Below are 15,899 nucleotides of genomic sequence, written 5' to 3'. Positions count from 1 at the left end.
TGAGTTTTCTCATTGTCTCCCCTCCCCCTCCCCCACACTCCTGCCCATAATTCAGTCCTACTGTCTTTGTTCCTTGCTCCTTTTGCAGCTTGCGTTTTGGATATTCAGTTGTTCATAAGCTCCTTTAGTAGAAGGTGTAGAGGAAAAAGGTACACCATTTTAGATAATCTTGCTAGCTGTTCAAAACTCTACTACCAATTTTTGTAGATAACTGAGAATTGGTTAAAATAGCTTCTGCAGATTGAAAATTTATAATGTAATTTTAAAGAATTATGGCCAGAGATCAGCACCGAATGCTTTCATTCTTACAGCATGCTTGGGACGTTGAATAGAAAGTAGTTTGGTGGAAACACTGCAGAATTTGTTTTGATTGCCATCTCTTAGTTGGTTTTACTACAGTGAGAGAAAAATGGAAATGTGGGTATTAGCCATTAAAGGTCATTTGGCAGTAGCATTTACTTGGCAATGAGTTCTCTTTTTTTTCCTGCCACCCAAGTTATTTTATTTCTTTCTGTTGATTTACATAACCTCTTACAAATGTTTCAGTACCATAAAGAACCTAAGATACAATCAGCTATGCTTGGTGTTTGCGTGTGTGTGTGTGTGTGTGTGTGCATGTTTTTTTGCCCAAACTATAGAAATATTGTGGAGTTTAACACAAACTGTGCTTGAAATTATGTTTTAATAATGTTAAAGTAGCAAAGAAACTCTTAAATACCTTACTGTGTTTACAATGGCAAATGTTAGATTAAGTATTGAAGTATTTTTATTAAACCTCCTTAACTTTTAAATACTTTTGTCCATATAATTGTTCCTCCTGCTTAAAGACTAGCTCTTAAGGGCTGGCTTTAGAGGTAAAAAGGTCTTGTTCCTTGGGTCTCCAAACTAGGATGTCATGCTGCCACTTGCCTTCAGAGAACATGTACTACCCCCATGTTTGCTCTGAGAAGGTGTTTGAGTAATTTTTTCTATATTGAAATCTAGAATCGAAAACTTGTCATTTTTCCCAGTTTACTTTCATAAGTTTTGTTGATTACTAATGATTGGAAATAAGTGATTGAAGATTATTTCTAAATATTTTCTTAGTTTTAGTCAACTGGTTAACAATAGTTTCCTTCCAGTGGAATTTAAAAAGTGGTTCTTGGGGTGCCTGGGGGGCGTAGTCAGTTAAGCAACTGACTCTTGGTTTCGGCTCACATCACCATCTCAGGGTCGTGAGATCCAGCTGAGCCCGTGTCAGACTTCATGCTCAGCATGGAGTCTGCTTGAGATTCTCTCTCCTCCTCCCTCTGCGCCTCCCACTATGCTTGTTCTCCCTCTCTCTCTCTAAAATAAATAAATTTAAAAAGTGGTTCTTTCAGTGTTTTTAAGGGTAGGGGTTATAGGTACAGTTATTAATCCAGTTATTTCTAGCTTAAAACTTTAATCCAGGAAAGCACTTTTTACTTTATCCAAATTATATATTTCTACAAGTACTCATTATATTTCTTTAGAAAATACTAACATGTTATGTTCTTAAAGATAAGAAACTTTAAAGTAAATATGTATTACAAACTGAACCACTAATGATTCTGCTATATTTTAGAATATTGATTCTCAGACTTTAGTGTGCCTCAGAATCACCTTGAGGGTTTGTTAAACAGGATGCTGCTGGCCCTACACCCAGAGTTCCTGATTCAGAAGGTCTGGGCGTGGGGCTGAGAATTTACATTTCTAAAAAGTTCTTAGGTAATGTTGATGCTGTTGGTTTGGGGTGGGGGGCCACATTTTGAGAACCACTATTATATAAAAACAGTTTCTCAGAAGTGTGTTCATACTGCTTTACAAAAATAAGCAGCTTATAACAGTCAAACACTCAAAATTATTAGAAGTCTTAATGATTCTTAGATTGGGAATCTGTTTTTTTAACTGACTATATGAAACTCATTTTAAGGTACTGAAACTTGGTCCTAAGAATAATATACTTCTTCCACTTTCAAAATAGAAGTTTGTCATATTTCCATAACCGAGTAGTATTATATATCAAGTAGTTATATTATATTACATTATATATTACAAGTATTACATATAATACTTATGTATAATATTTATATATTATGTATACTTAATCATAATATTACAAGTATTATATTATCAAGTAGTTATATTAGCATTTTGAAGATTTTAAGGTACCTAGAATATGACTTTTAAAAAAATATGTTAAGGGCGCCTGGGTGGCTCAGTTGGTTAAGCGACTGCCTTCAGCTCAGGTCATGATCCCAGAGTCCTGGGATCGAGTCCCGCATCAGGCTCCCTGCTTGGCAGGGAGTCTGCTTCTCCCTCTCACCCTACCCCTTCTTGTGCTCTCTCTCTCTGTCTCAAATAAATAAAATAAAAATCTTTAAAAAAAATTTTAAAAATATGTTAAGTAGCCAAAGAGAGTGTGCTAATTGAGGAAAGCCTGAGACTAAAAGTAATTATATGGAATATCAAACCAGTGGAATTTCTTGTTTCTCTCTAGGGCATCTGAAATAATCATCCGAATAAGTCATTGTTAGTATGTATTTGTAAACCTAAGATTTAAAAAAAAAAAGAAAAAGAAAAACTGTGGAAACTATAAACTTGGACTGTGAATCTTAAGGCAGCTAACCTGGTAGCAGCATTTAAGTTCGATTAGGAAGGGCTGATATGAGTTCTCTAATCTATAAATGGGAAGAAAAAGTAGATCCAATCTTGACTACTTATTTTTTAAAATAATTGCATCTGGCTAGTCAAAGGTGATGTAAGTGACCTGGGGAAATAAAAAGGTGTTAGTGACTGCCAATCCAGAATTTACTGAAAAACACACACAAATTTTTTTTTCTTACTCTTCATCTTTCATGACATGATAACTCAGTGAAGTCACATTTCCCTAGATCAAATAATGCCAGACTGACTGGGTACTTCCTTCATCCATGTGCAATTCCATCCACTCCACCTGCTTGACATGTTGTAAGAGTTCTGTTTTGTCATGTGACTGCTGAAATAGTCTACACTCAGAATTATTCTTACATGGACTGACTGCTAATGGAGTGCATGATCAACTGTCACATAAGTGGGTTTTGGGTTAAGTAATCAAGGGAGTAAGTAGAAAGATGAATGAAGCCAGGCAAAATTGCTGTAATGAATTTAGCCTCATATCTCTTTCTTCCCAGATATCCCCAAAAGGGTATACTTTGCGTAGTGTTTGAAACAAAATCTCCCCGATTGCATTAGTCAGTCAAATGATTGTGTGTTTTAGAACAGCATTGTTAGGAATACAGCGTTGCCAGGCTCCCATATCTGTTTTCTCTCTGACAAAATCTTAATGGCAAGTTGATTCTTCTCTCGATGTGCCACTGATAATGTTTGTGTGATAACTGGGGTGTGGTGAGATTGTCTTTGTGAATCATTATTGTGTATACCTTGCTTCTATGGCAGTATTTTAAACATACTTCTCAGGAGTGTGCTAGGTAGAGCTACCTATGAAAATATAATACCCACTTTAACCAAAATTTAAAAATATATACTGCTAAATCTGTAAGGTAAACAGCAATTCCAGAAGGAGTAGTAAATTGATTTGAACATGTTTTTGAAGTTGTATAAATTACTCATCCCTAATGATTATTACAGTGGTAATACTTTATTAGTCATTAATGTTGTATTAAAATATTTATTTAAAAATAACAGGTCTTTTTCCTTTTAAAATAGTTTTTATTTCAGACTTTTAACTATTGAAAGGCTGATTTTTCTCTCAGATACAATTAAGATCAATTCAGAGCTCAAATTTTACTGCAGTATTTCATTTAGACATTCTTTTTCTAGATATTATTAGGAAGAGTATATAATAGTTCCTTTTTTTAAAAAAAAGATTTTATTTATTTATTTGACAGAGAGAGAGAAAGCGAGAGCAGGAACACAAGCAGGGGGAGTGGGAGAGGGAGAAGCAGGCTTCCCGCTGAGCAGGGAGCCCGACGCGGGGCTCGATCCCAGGACCCCGGGATCATGACCTGAGCCGAAGGCAGATGCTTAATGATTGAGCCACCCAGGCAGCCCTATAATAGTTCCTTCAAGTATTCATCTCCCAACTCCAAAGTAGATACTCTTCATTTGTAGATTGTTTCTGTCCTGCTTGGTTCTATAGATAAAAGATGGTTATAATGATGTATGCATTGCAAAAAATAAAATAAACAAAATAAGTTACAGTAAGAGCACAAAGGGCAAATAAGCTTAGGAAAAATAAGAGGATTGAGTTTGGTCCACAAAATTCATACTGATGAAGTGCTGTAGTAATGTGGCTATAAATTCCGTCAACAAACTTGAAGATGAAAACATGATTGCCAAAGAGCAGGGGTTCGTCCTTTCATCTTCCTGCACATCATTCATAAGCACTCCACACTGCCATTTATAAACACTCTCTTTACCTAAAGGGATTCTCAAAGGGGCCAGGATGGGTTTGGGGAGAGTTAAGATATATCAGAAAGTGGAGAAGTTTGAAGACACATCATTCTGGTGCACCTTTTAAGGAAGTTATTTCCACTGTAAGAGTCATTGATATGGGGGATTCACATAATTCATAAGATCAAATGGAAACAAATTGTTTAGAGAAAGTACCATTATTCCTAGTATTTAAACCAAAGAGATTTCTGTTGTAGGCCCTTTTAGTACTGCGCCATGTGGGCACTCTGAGTGCTCTTTACAACATCCTTGTTAGGACCAGGCAAATAGATTGTGTGAGCATCAGCAGTAAAGGAGTCAGAAGAAGAGTATATGAGCTTGAGAGACAGGCCTCAATAACTTAGTATTACTAATGCTATCTCAGATTGGTCCGAGGCCTGGTAGCAGGACTCTTGCTTACTGACCTCTTCAGAAAATGGGTAAGCTGATTTTTCCCTTCGGATTCACAGTAATCCATAGCAGTACTAGACCTTGTTTTAAAAATTTATAAATTTATTGCAGTTTTTAAAAAATCTGGGCAGGAAGTATATATCCCTCATATGCTTCCCGTGTAGTAAGCACTCTTAAGATTTAAAGAGATATTCAGGTGGGTTGGAATATCAGAATTGCCTTTGGTTTTTGTTAAGTAATTATGGCAAACACCATTTCTTTAATGTGAAAAAAGAAGCTTGTAAACTCAACATTTAATTTAATCAGTAGAGCATTTTTCTCACTTAGTTTTGTGTCAATCATAAATGCCTAGAAATTGCTTGTGTATATAAAGTTATAGAATTAGTCTAAATTGAAGCTTTCCAATTATTATAGATGTCCCTCTCCAGAAAAAGATCTACATGTACTCTGATATGAATGGCAGGAAAACCTCTTGAAAATTTTCTCATCAGTTTAGGAAAGAGATAACAGGCAATCTTACTGGGTTTAAGCCTAGAAGATAAATGGAAACAGCACTTCCTCTTCAAATGGATCAAAAATAACCATGCAAAATATTCATAAAGTGTTTTATCAATATCAGTTTTTTACCAAAATAAGAACTTGAAAGTGAAAATTGCAAAGCCACATAGTTCCATGGGTGTAAAAACATCCTAAGTATACCAAATTCTTAATTACTTGCCAGTATTTTGTTTTAATTCCATTTCAATGTCCATTACCTGATTATTACTTGACAGAGTGATCAGAGAGAAAAAAATGACATATAAATATCATAATATCTGTCATAGACTGTCACCCAGAATACCACCTTACATTTAGTCATCATGTCTCATTAGACTCCTCTTCCCTGTGACAGTTTCTCAGACTTTATTTTGAAGACCTTGACAGTTTTGAGGACTGCTGGACAGGTTTTATGTAGAATATCCCTCAATTGGGATTTGTATGATGTTTTTCTCATGATTAGCCTGGGGTTATGGGTTTTGGGGAGGAAGACCATAGAGGTAAAGTACCAGCCCCATAACATCATAGAAAAAGTACATAGTATCAACATGACTTATCCCTATTGATACTAACTTTGGTCATCTGGCTGAGGAAGGGTTTGTCAGGTTTCTCCAACATGAAGTTACTTTTTTCCCCCTCTTTTCATGCTGTAATCTTTGGAAGGAAGTCATTGTGCAGCCAGGCGTAAAGAGGGGTGTTATGCTCTACCTCCTTGGAGGCAGGATATTTATATAAATTATTTTAAATTCTTCTACATGGGAAATTTGTATATTCTCCCCTATTTACTTATTTATTTAATCCTTACTTATAGTAGTATGGACTCATGGATATTTTATTTTATACTTTGGGTTATAATCTAATTTTTATTTTGTTCAAATTATTCTAGCTTTGGCAATTTCAAGCTTTTTATTGGCTCCTGCCGCTTTGACATACCCCCCATAACTGTGCTGTTTTTTGAGCACTTCCTTACCTTCTGGCACTACAGTATACCTCGTTTGTACACCGTTCTTTTTTAAAAGCTAAAAAACATCAATAATTAGGTAAGCTGCTTCAGTCTTCTTTGAAGGAAAAGATACTGTCCCCATTTTTGATGATCGAGAACAATAAAAAAGAAAGGTTAGTATTTTTTCGACTTTTACTCCATTTTTCAGCATCAAGTAATATTTGGTTCTGCTACTTAGTGTAGCAGTTTTGCCCAATCACCTTTGATTTTTTTTCAGGGGATAGTCTTATTTATGGGTTGCCTGTTTTAGAGGATCAGCGTGTATTTTGGATTTTTCTTTTTCCTTTTTTGTTTCCTTAGCAGTGGAGTAGGAAAGGTACAGCTCAAAGGAGAAATTGGAATAATCAGTATAAACTTGTTCAGAGCAGCTCTCCTATTACTATGTCTCAAGTAATCAAAAAAAAAGTGGCTGTTACCCAACTTATAAACACTAGTTTCCTCCAAAGGGAAAGGTTATATAGAACGTTGGTTTTCTAGATTACATATTTGTGTAGTGTTAGAATTTTTTTAGAAAACGAACTTACATTTCTTTTATAATGTGGAAAATAATAAAGGTTTATTTTTAGAGTCAGTGGAAATGCAAAGAAAAAAACTTACCCTTTCTGTGGTTTGAAATGCTTTGGAACTTAAGGACTTTTTCCCCACACCTGATGTACTCAAAACTTCTGGTTCTTTTGCATTAATATTCTTTACCTGTACCTGTGCTAGTGAAATTGGCACATCTGTCCAGTTGTTTTATGTAATTGCAAGGCCTGCTTTAGCATTTGAAGATTATTTGGGATTCTCTGACAGTTGTTTCAAGTGTGTAAGACTTCTTTTTTTTTTTTTTTAAAGATTTATTTATTTATTTATTTATTTGAGAGAGAGAGAATGAGAGACAGAGAGCATGAGAGGGAGGAGGGTCAGAGGGAGAAGCAGACTCCCTGCCGAGCAGGGAGCCCGATGCGGGACTCGATCCCGGGACTCCAGGATCATGACCTGAGCCAAAGGCAGTCGCTTAACCAACTGAGCCACCCAGGCGCCCTCAAGTGTGTAAGACTTATGTTTAACAAAGTTACAAATATATTGTAAGTAGAGATGTCTTTATGATGTCTACAAAAAGACATACAGTTGTTTTGGTGTATGACTATAGAAGGAATAGGTGGGAATCTTTCCCACTGTTTCTTTGTTCTGCTGCTTTTCCTGCTATCCTGAGACTTGATTTCTTTCTTTCTTCATATCCACTGGGTTTTCTGTTCTATGCTTGCTGACCCTTACACCCCGAGATTACTTATCTGGGTTTTTTCCTCTCTTTTAACCCACCAACTTGGACGCTGCCAACTCAAGGAAAGCCCTCTCTGCATTTTCCCTGGGATATGGCATGGTCTCAAAATGAGAGTGTCACTGCAGCTAGTAATCTGTATGTTTTCTAGCTCTAGTAGGGAGCAGCTCCCCTCTCTTTATTGCCTTACTGCCACACTTCACCCCTGCCCCCCACCAAGAGCCCCTAAGTATTTAAACTCTCAATCTAGCTATCCCATTTGGAAATTAGGATATTCTCAGATTTAATAGCAGAAGGAATAAATAAAACTTTGATAGAGTTTTATTTACATTTCTTTGTGCTACTTTAGAAGCCGTAAAATATGGCATCTTGTCATCTCCATGTGTTCTGATTTTTATTTCAGTACAACATAAAATAACCAAACATTTGTTTTATATAACTCAAAACCAAAAAGGTTTTGTTTTACTATATTTTGTTTGATAGAGTTTAAATACAGCATAGTCACTTTCTAATAAAATCTTCTACAAATCAACAAAGATAATTTTAACTATCTGTGCTCAGATTCAGTTTAATAAATATTAAATGACTATTGTGTGGTTCTGGAAATGGCCATATGGCTTGCCTTGAGAAAACTCACAACCTAGAAGTGATAAGGCATATACAGATGGGGGAGGGACAGGCATATTAACTCCATGAGTTGTAGATACGGAGATTAAGGAAAGATTTCATGGACAAGGTGGCATTTGAAATAAACTTCATCAGGCAGAGTTAGTGGGGAGGGTATTCTAAGCAGAGGCAATGGTTTGAGTCATGAGTGTTTAAAGGCATAAAATAAAGGCATACTTGAAGAATAGTGAGTAGACCAACCACTAGTAGCTGGAGCATAGCTTACTTGTTTGGTAGTAGTGGGAGACGAGGTAGAAAATGTTGGTTGTGGCCCTGGTTTGGAGCACCTTAAATATATTGTGAATTTTTTTTCAGTCATTCAGCAGCTAGGTTGAGAATACAGTGGTAAATAAAAACAGGCATGATCATTGCCCCCATGGAGTTTATAGCCAGATATTATAATAATCCTAGAAATACATGTAAAATTGCAGTTGTGATAAATGGTACCAAACATACGAACAAACAAACAAACAAAAGGTACATGGTGCTAGGAAGACATTGAAGAAAAAGAACTTGAGCTAGACAAAGGGATCAGGAAAGGTTTCCTTGAAGACATGGCGAATGAGTGAGATCAGAGGGATGAATAGGAGTTAACTAGGCAAAGAAAAATAACAAAGAAGGAGGAAAGAATATTTTGGGTAGAGAGGATAGCATGTGCAAAGGCCCTTAGGGGGGCTGGGTAACAGGAAAATGGCAAGTATGAGAGACTGACTGAGGTCAGAATGGTAGGAGTGGAAAGGGTCCAGACCTTGTAGACTTCAGGGAGTTGGGTCTTTATCCTAAGAGTGATAGAAAGCAGGGAACTGACATAATCCAGTTTTCATTTTAAAAGTATAATTCTGGCTGTAGTGTGGAAAGTGAATCAGTGATTTCCAGTCAAGGTGGTTCCGTAAATTCACACTTCAGTGTACCACGTCCGCACCAAATACATATTAATGATAAATGAACTATAGAAACTGCAAACCAAAAAGGTATTGCCAAGCTCAAAAACAAAACAAAGCATAAATAAACTCTTGAGTACAGCTGAAACCACAGGCCTGTTTAGCTCTGAGTCCTAGAATAGACATGAAGGCATGGATTTCAACTCCTTTGGGGGTAGTAAAGACTAAAAGTGTGCCAGGTGAGATAGGGCAAAGTCAGATTTATTGTTTAAAGCTGGAGCAAGAGGGAGACTTCTCAAAATGGCAAAGGAATCTGAGGTAAGGGGAAAAAAACCAAAACAGACCTTTTAATTACCATTTAAAGTTAATGGCCCATAACAAATTGCAGGCCCCAGGAATGAAGACATAAGAAATAGTCTCACAACCCATCAGTGACAGGATCTGTGATATTCCCATCAACAGAGAACTCAGGAATTAGGGAGACCAGTAATCCCAAAATTTTAGGCAGGGATAGGATCAACATAATGGAAGTTAAGAACAGAGAGAATGTAGAAGAGAGAAAGAATAAACGAAAACTCTTAAAATGAAAATGAATCTACAAACTGCAAGTCCAAAGTGTGAAGAAATTTAATGCTAAGAAAGAAAACCAACAAAATATACATTTACAGATCAAATTAATTCTGTGAAGGTTCAAATATTTTAAAGTATGTTTAGGGGCACCTGGGTGGCTCAGTAAGTTAAGCGTCAGACTCTTGATTTTGGCTCAGGTCATGATCTCGGGTCATAAGATGGAGCCCGGCATTGGGCTCCGTGCTAAGTGTGGAGCCTGCTTAAGGTTCTCTCTCTCTCTCCATCTGCTCCTCCCCTCCCTGGGCTCTCATTCTCTTGAGCTCTCTCTCTCTCTCAAAAAAATAAAAATAAAGTATGTTTTATATGCTCAGATTCAAGTGAATATATTCCATTTAAGGCAAGCAAGAAAATATGAAACAAAAACAGGCAGACATGAAACAAGAACCAGATGGGTGTTTAAAAGAATCAGTTAGAACTCTTGAAGGAAAAATAGTCATTGAAATAATTCAGTAGACATGATAAACTCTAGACTGGCCACAATGAAAGAGTTTATTAACTGGAAATTGGTACTGAGAAACTCACCCAGAATGAAGCACAGAAAGATAGATTCAGAGAGGGAGAGGCTAGTTGGAAATGGAGGAATCTTCAAATATTTAGGAAATAAAACAGAGAATTTGGTAATGAACTGGATGGGGGGGGTGTGAATTGGAGAAAGCTATCAAGGTCACCAGGGTATGGATTTGTTTAACTGGTTGGAAGGTGGTGCCCTTTACCGAGAGATTGGAAGAGGTTTGGAGGGAAAATCATGAATGTGTTGAGTTTGATGCCTCTGGGGTATCCAAAGGGAGATACCTAATAGATAGTCGGTCCCTAGAGTTCAGAAGAGGGGTCTGGGCAGGAGTTAGAAATTTTTAACTCAAATGCCTGTGGGTGATAATTGAAATCATATGGAAGGAGAAAGAAATTCTAAGACCGAGCTTTAAGGCACGTTAATACATAACTCTATGTAGAAGAGGATAAGCTTGCCAGAGGATGTGGAAGAGTGCCTGCAGAGATTGAGGGTAAACTAGAAGAGTAAGTATGTTATGGCAGCCAAGGGAAGAGAGTGTCTCAAAAGGCAGGCAGGGATTAATATTGTCAAATGTTATACAACTATCATGGGGAATGAGGATCAGGAAGTGTCATTAAATATAGTGATAAGGAGATGGTTGACTGTAGAGTGAGCTATGGAAGTGGAGGGAAGGGACAAGAAGCCAAATGGAGTGGCTTGAGGGTTGTATAGGAAAACACACTCTGTGTGTCTCTCTTTTATCACTCATACAGAACATTCCACACTTTACTTAACTTCTGACACCAGATGTGTGGGTTTTTCACACATTAAGCAATTATCTGTTATATCAGCTGGTCCTACAGTTGAATTGAATTTTTTGACACTAACTGGAGTTAGTGCAGACTCCATAGGTTAAGGGCTTGCCCCACAGGACTTTGCATCCCTCTCAGACACCAGTTGCAAGTCCCAGGTTGTCACCTGTACTTCTGACTGATCAGCTGTAAATTGGAGGTTCCCATGACCCCTCCTTGAGTTTCATCATTTGCTAGAATGGCTCTCAGAACTCAGGGAAACACTTACTATGATTACTGATTTATTATATAATAAAGAATATGATAAAGAATACAGAAGAACAGCCAGATGAAGAGATACATAAGGCAAGGTCTAGAAAGGTCCTGAGGACAGGAGCTTCCATACAGGAGGAGTTGGGGGTGTGCCACCCCCCCGGCATGTAGATACACTGAGCAACCTAGAAGCTCTCCAAATCCCATACTTTAGGATTTGTATGGAGGCTTCATCATGTAGGCACAATCATTAACTCAATTCCCAGCCCCTCTTCCTTTCCTGGAGGATGCGGGTGCTGGGGCTGAAAGTTCCACACTTCTAATCATGGCTTGGTCTTTCTGGTGTCCAGCCCCCTGCTGAAGCTATCCAGGAGCCCACCAAGAGTCACCCCATTAGAACAAAAGATACTCCTGTCACCCAGGAAATGCCAAGGGTTTTAGCAGCTCCATGCTAGGAACTAGGGGCAGAGACTGATATGTATTCTTTATTATTTCACAAGGAATAAAGGAAATTGAGACAGGAAGTAGGGAGGATAGAATTGGGCAGTATCTGAAGGGGCATAATGTGAGTGGACAAGTGAGAGAAGATCCAGATAGGGGTTGAAGCTGACTGTGTAAGGGAAAAGGAGTGAATGATAGTGTATTCAAGAACACGGAAAATGACAGGGTCCAAAATGTAGAGGGAGGAATAAGCCAAAACAGCAAGTGTGGAGGGAAGGAGATTCAGCTATTTTCCAAGAAAGGATATACTGTTTGACTATGGAATTTTTTTCACAGAGCATTTTGAAGGACATATTCTTCAAAATACGCTTGAAGAAATTTTGCCTTAAAACATAACTGTCTTCCGAACTTTCTAAGTCATCAAGTACTATTCACTTGTTATATGAGAAGCTGTAACAGATGTTCAAAATTAGTGTTTTTACCGCTTTTTAATCCTGGATTCCTTTTAGAATAAATTAATTTATTCTATATAAATAATATTTATTTATATATAATAAAGAATATATAGAATATATATTCTATATAAATAATAAATTAAAAGTAATTTTATATAGTAAAATGTTCTTTATACTTTCTTAAGATTAGTCTGTAAGAGCAAAGAAATTGTATATTAATGTAGATTTAAGCCTTATTTAATTTGCTTGACCTTACCAATAATAACATCTACATTTTAGCATAAGGTTTTCTAAGCAAAAAAAGAAAGAAAGAAAGAAATCTGAAAATCAAGCAAGAATGTCCAAAGGTTTTTTTATTGAATTAGTTCATTAAATTCTGAACTACTAAGTATGTACACCTTTTATAGTTATCTTGAGAGCTTTGTATTTCACAAATGGTACCTGTTACCTCCTTTAATCTGCAACCACAAAAACTTCGTGCAGAGAAAGAGCTTATATTTTTAGGTAATACTCTGTTAACTTACCTTTCTTCTTTTAAATTTTTTTTCTTCCACTTTAATATTTGTCAAAGGTGATACTCATGTCACATGGTCGTGTTACTGGAAAGTCATGTTGGGAGAAAATTTGTGAAAGAAATGAGAAAATGAAGAATTTCACATGTGCCAGGAACTGTTCTGAGTACTTTACATGCATTATCTCATTTAGTCCTCATGACAGTCTTATAAGGTATTATTTTCATTTTACAGATGTAGAAACAAAGGGTTAGAAAAGTCAAGAAACTTGCCCGTGAAAAATTTACAGCTAGTAAGTGTCAGAACTGAGATTCAAACCTAGGCTCTCTGACACCAGAGGCTTAGCTTAGTGACACTGTATTATATTCTCTCTCTGTGGATCTTGCCAGCTTCCCATACATCTGCTCTATTAACAGAGAAAAGCAGCTTCAGCAGTGAAAGGAAAGCCATCAATGGTATTCATTTATTTTAATTAGGTATTGATATGATCTTGAAATAGAAAATGTTCACAGTCTACCAAACAATTGAGTAGTATCACCATAGTTTTGTGCCTTTGTACATGAAGCTTCTTTAATCTGGCTAATTTCTTCTTGCCCTTCAGGGCTTAGCTTGGAAATCCTCCCCAGGAAGTCTTCCCTAACCCCCTTCCCCACATTCCCTACCTTCTCCCAGTGGCCCTCTTGCGTCTGGGCTCTTGGCCCCTTATGTGTGCTCTCTGAGCACCCTGCTCTCATCTCTGGCCGTAGCACCAGTCACACGATTGCAATTACCTAAGCTCCTTGGTAAGCAGGGACTGTTCTTTTTAGAAATTTTGACATCCAATGCAGTGTCTGGCATGTGGCAAGTATATGAAAAAGGTTGAGTGAGTGTTTGACCCAAAGTGTATTTTTAGACTTGTAGAATGTTTGGTGGCTGTGATAGTGGTGCTTAGGACAGACAGTGTCCCTTTTATTTGGTTCTCCAATCTCTCTGGTGAATAAGGAGTGTTTTTCATATCCCTGAAGCCTTCAAGTCATCATAGGGGAGAGGGAGGAGTGAGGGAATACTGTTAGTGAATTCCCTGAGTAGGACAGAGGACAGTGGTGTTTCGCTTCCTTCCCTCCCCAGTGAGAAGGAGGCCAAGCTGAAGAGTTAGGGGGAAGACAGTGGCACTCACATGAAACCTCAGAGTCTATCATTAGCTTACTGTTTACTGGTTAGGACCTCTGATTTAATAATTGGCCAGGTCTACATTGTTCAGGCCCATACCTATTTTATACAACTTTATATTCTCACCAAGCAGCACCAGGTTTAAACTTTGTTAAGTCAAGGTGATGGATCATTCCTAAGTGTTCACCCCTAACCTGAAACCAATGTCTTACTCTCTGTCACAAGTCTGTAGACTAGCAACATTGTCATATATCAGATGGCAGGAAGACTGCACACCATCCCCATCACCAGTGTTTTTTGACTAGATGACCTTAGGTTAGACAAAGAGCTGCTCTGGGCCTCATTCATCTCCTTTCTAAAGTGAAAGCCCTAAGTTTTTACATTTATGAGACCATAGAACTAACTTAGATTATCTCTCAAGGTCTGTTCCATTGCTATTTTAGGTTGCATAATTTGTGTTATTTATTTAGCAATATTCTAGTGCTGCCCACTGAGAAAGTTGATTAGAAGTTTTCTTCTCTGTAGCAATTATACATTTGCCATTTGTCATTCAGAGTGTTGAAATTCTAACACATGAATTTATTGCATTCAATGTGTTGATTTTTAACTCTGAAAGTTTCCTGATGGTTGATTATTATCATGTGGAGTCTTCTCTTTTTGAGTTTCTCTTCCTAAGGTGGTGGTGTTTCTTTTATTTTTTTTTTTCTTTAAGGGTAACAGCATAATACTGCTGAATAAATGAATACTGTCAAGCCATTTACCACGGACACCAGGGCCTTTTGGGCATGTGCATACGTTTATATCAGCACATGTGATAGCTGGAGTATTTTTGCCGAGGCCCTTTAACTCTCTACTCTCAAAAGAAAGTTTTTGAGTGTAAAATAAGAGACCTTATAATTCTTTATTAAAAGCCCCACTTCCGGAAGGCAGAAATCAGATAACAAAAATCAAGAACTGCAGTAGTAAAAAAAAAGTTATCTCCTTCAGTATTACTATGAATACATTAATTGCTCATTGTTCTGTTCACCAACAAAAAAACTGCAAAGTATACATTTTAACACCAAGGGTATCTGGAGCAGGCCTCCTAGCCTCCAGTTTAACCCTTATACTATTCCAGGCTGATACAACCTTCCCGTTTCCCTTTTTTTTCCCCCAACATTTTATTATGAAACATTTTTAAAATACATGAAAGTTTAAAGAATTTACAGTGAACGCCTGTACACCCATCTCCCTGATTCTACCATTAACATTTTACCATACGTACTTTTTTTTTTTAAAGATTTTTTTTATTTATTTATTTGAGAGAGAGGATGAGAGGAGAGAGAGAGAGCACATGAGAGGGGGGAGGGTCAGAGGGAGAAGCAGACTCCCCGCTGAGCAGGGAGCCCGATGCGGGACTCGATCCTGGGACTCCAGGATCATGACCTGAGCCGAAGGCAGTCGCCTAACCAACTGAGCCACCCAGGCGCCCCCCATACGTACTTATTTTATCAGCTCTTTTTCTACCTGTTCTTTTAATTCATGTGGATTTTTTAAAGGTATTTCAAAGTAGATTGTAGATATCTATACCTATTCTCTTTTGATCAGTGTTTCTATTTCTGCCAAAACTGGTTAGACTCACGTGCGCAGGCATGACCACTTCTGACTGACTCATGTAGTTCTTAACCCGTATCACCAGCCTTATCAGTACGGTGCTATCAGCCTACACAGAGTGGTCTTCACAGAACAGACCAGTGACATTCTAGAGTAATTTTCTAGATCAGCATTGTCCAATAGAAATATAATGTTAGATTACATCTTCTCGTAGCCACATAAAAAAATTAAAAGAAACAGGTGCAATAACTTTAAATCTTATTTAACCCAGCGTGTCCAAAATGTTATCATCTCCACATGTAATTAATATTCTTTGAATTATTGATGAAATAGTTTATATTCTATGTAAAGAGTAATTTTCATAGAAATCCA

General features: G+C 37.3%; 1 long non-coding RNA gene across 1 annotated transcript; it reads left to right on the top strand.

Annotated features, from left to right (window-relative positions):
• The first annotated feature begins 2,101 nt into the window (after window positions 1–2,101).
• Window positions 2,102–15,736, top strand: LOC145723452 (uncharacterized). The gene is made up of 2 exons (XR_014148515.1): window positions 2,102–7,176; window positions 7,404–15,736. It is a non-coding gene; the product is annotated as an uncharacterized LOC145723452 (long non-coding RNA).
• The last annotated feature ends 163 nt before the right edge of the window (window positions 15,737–15,899 follow it).

Source organism: Leptonychotes weddellii, chromosome 9, assembly GCF_054177405.1.
Source record: "Leptonychotes weddellii isolate Sample4059 chromosome 9, ASM5417740v2, whole genome shotgun sequence".
In the NCBI taxonomy this organism is placed as follows: Eukaryota; Metazoa; Chordata; class Mammalia; order Carnivora; family Phocidae; genus Leptonychotes; species Leptonychotes weddellii.
The sequence above is the reverse complement of the archived record's forward strand: the minus strand, read 5'-3'. Positions and strand labels throughout refer to the sequence as shown.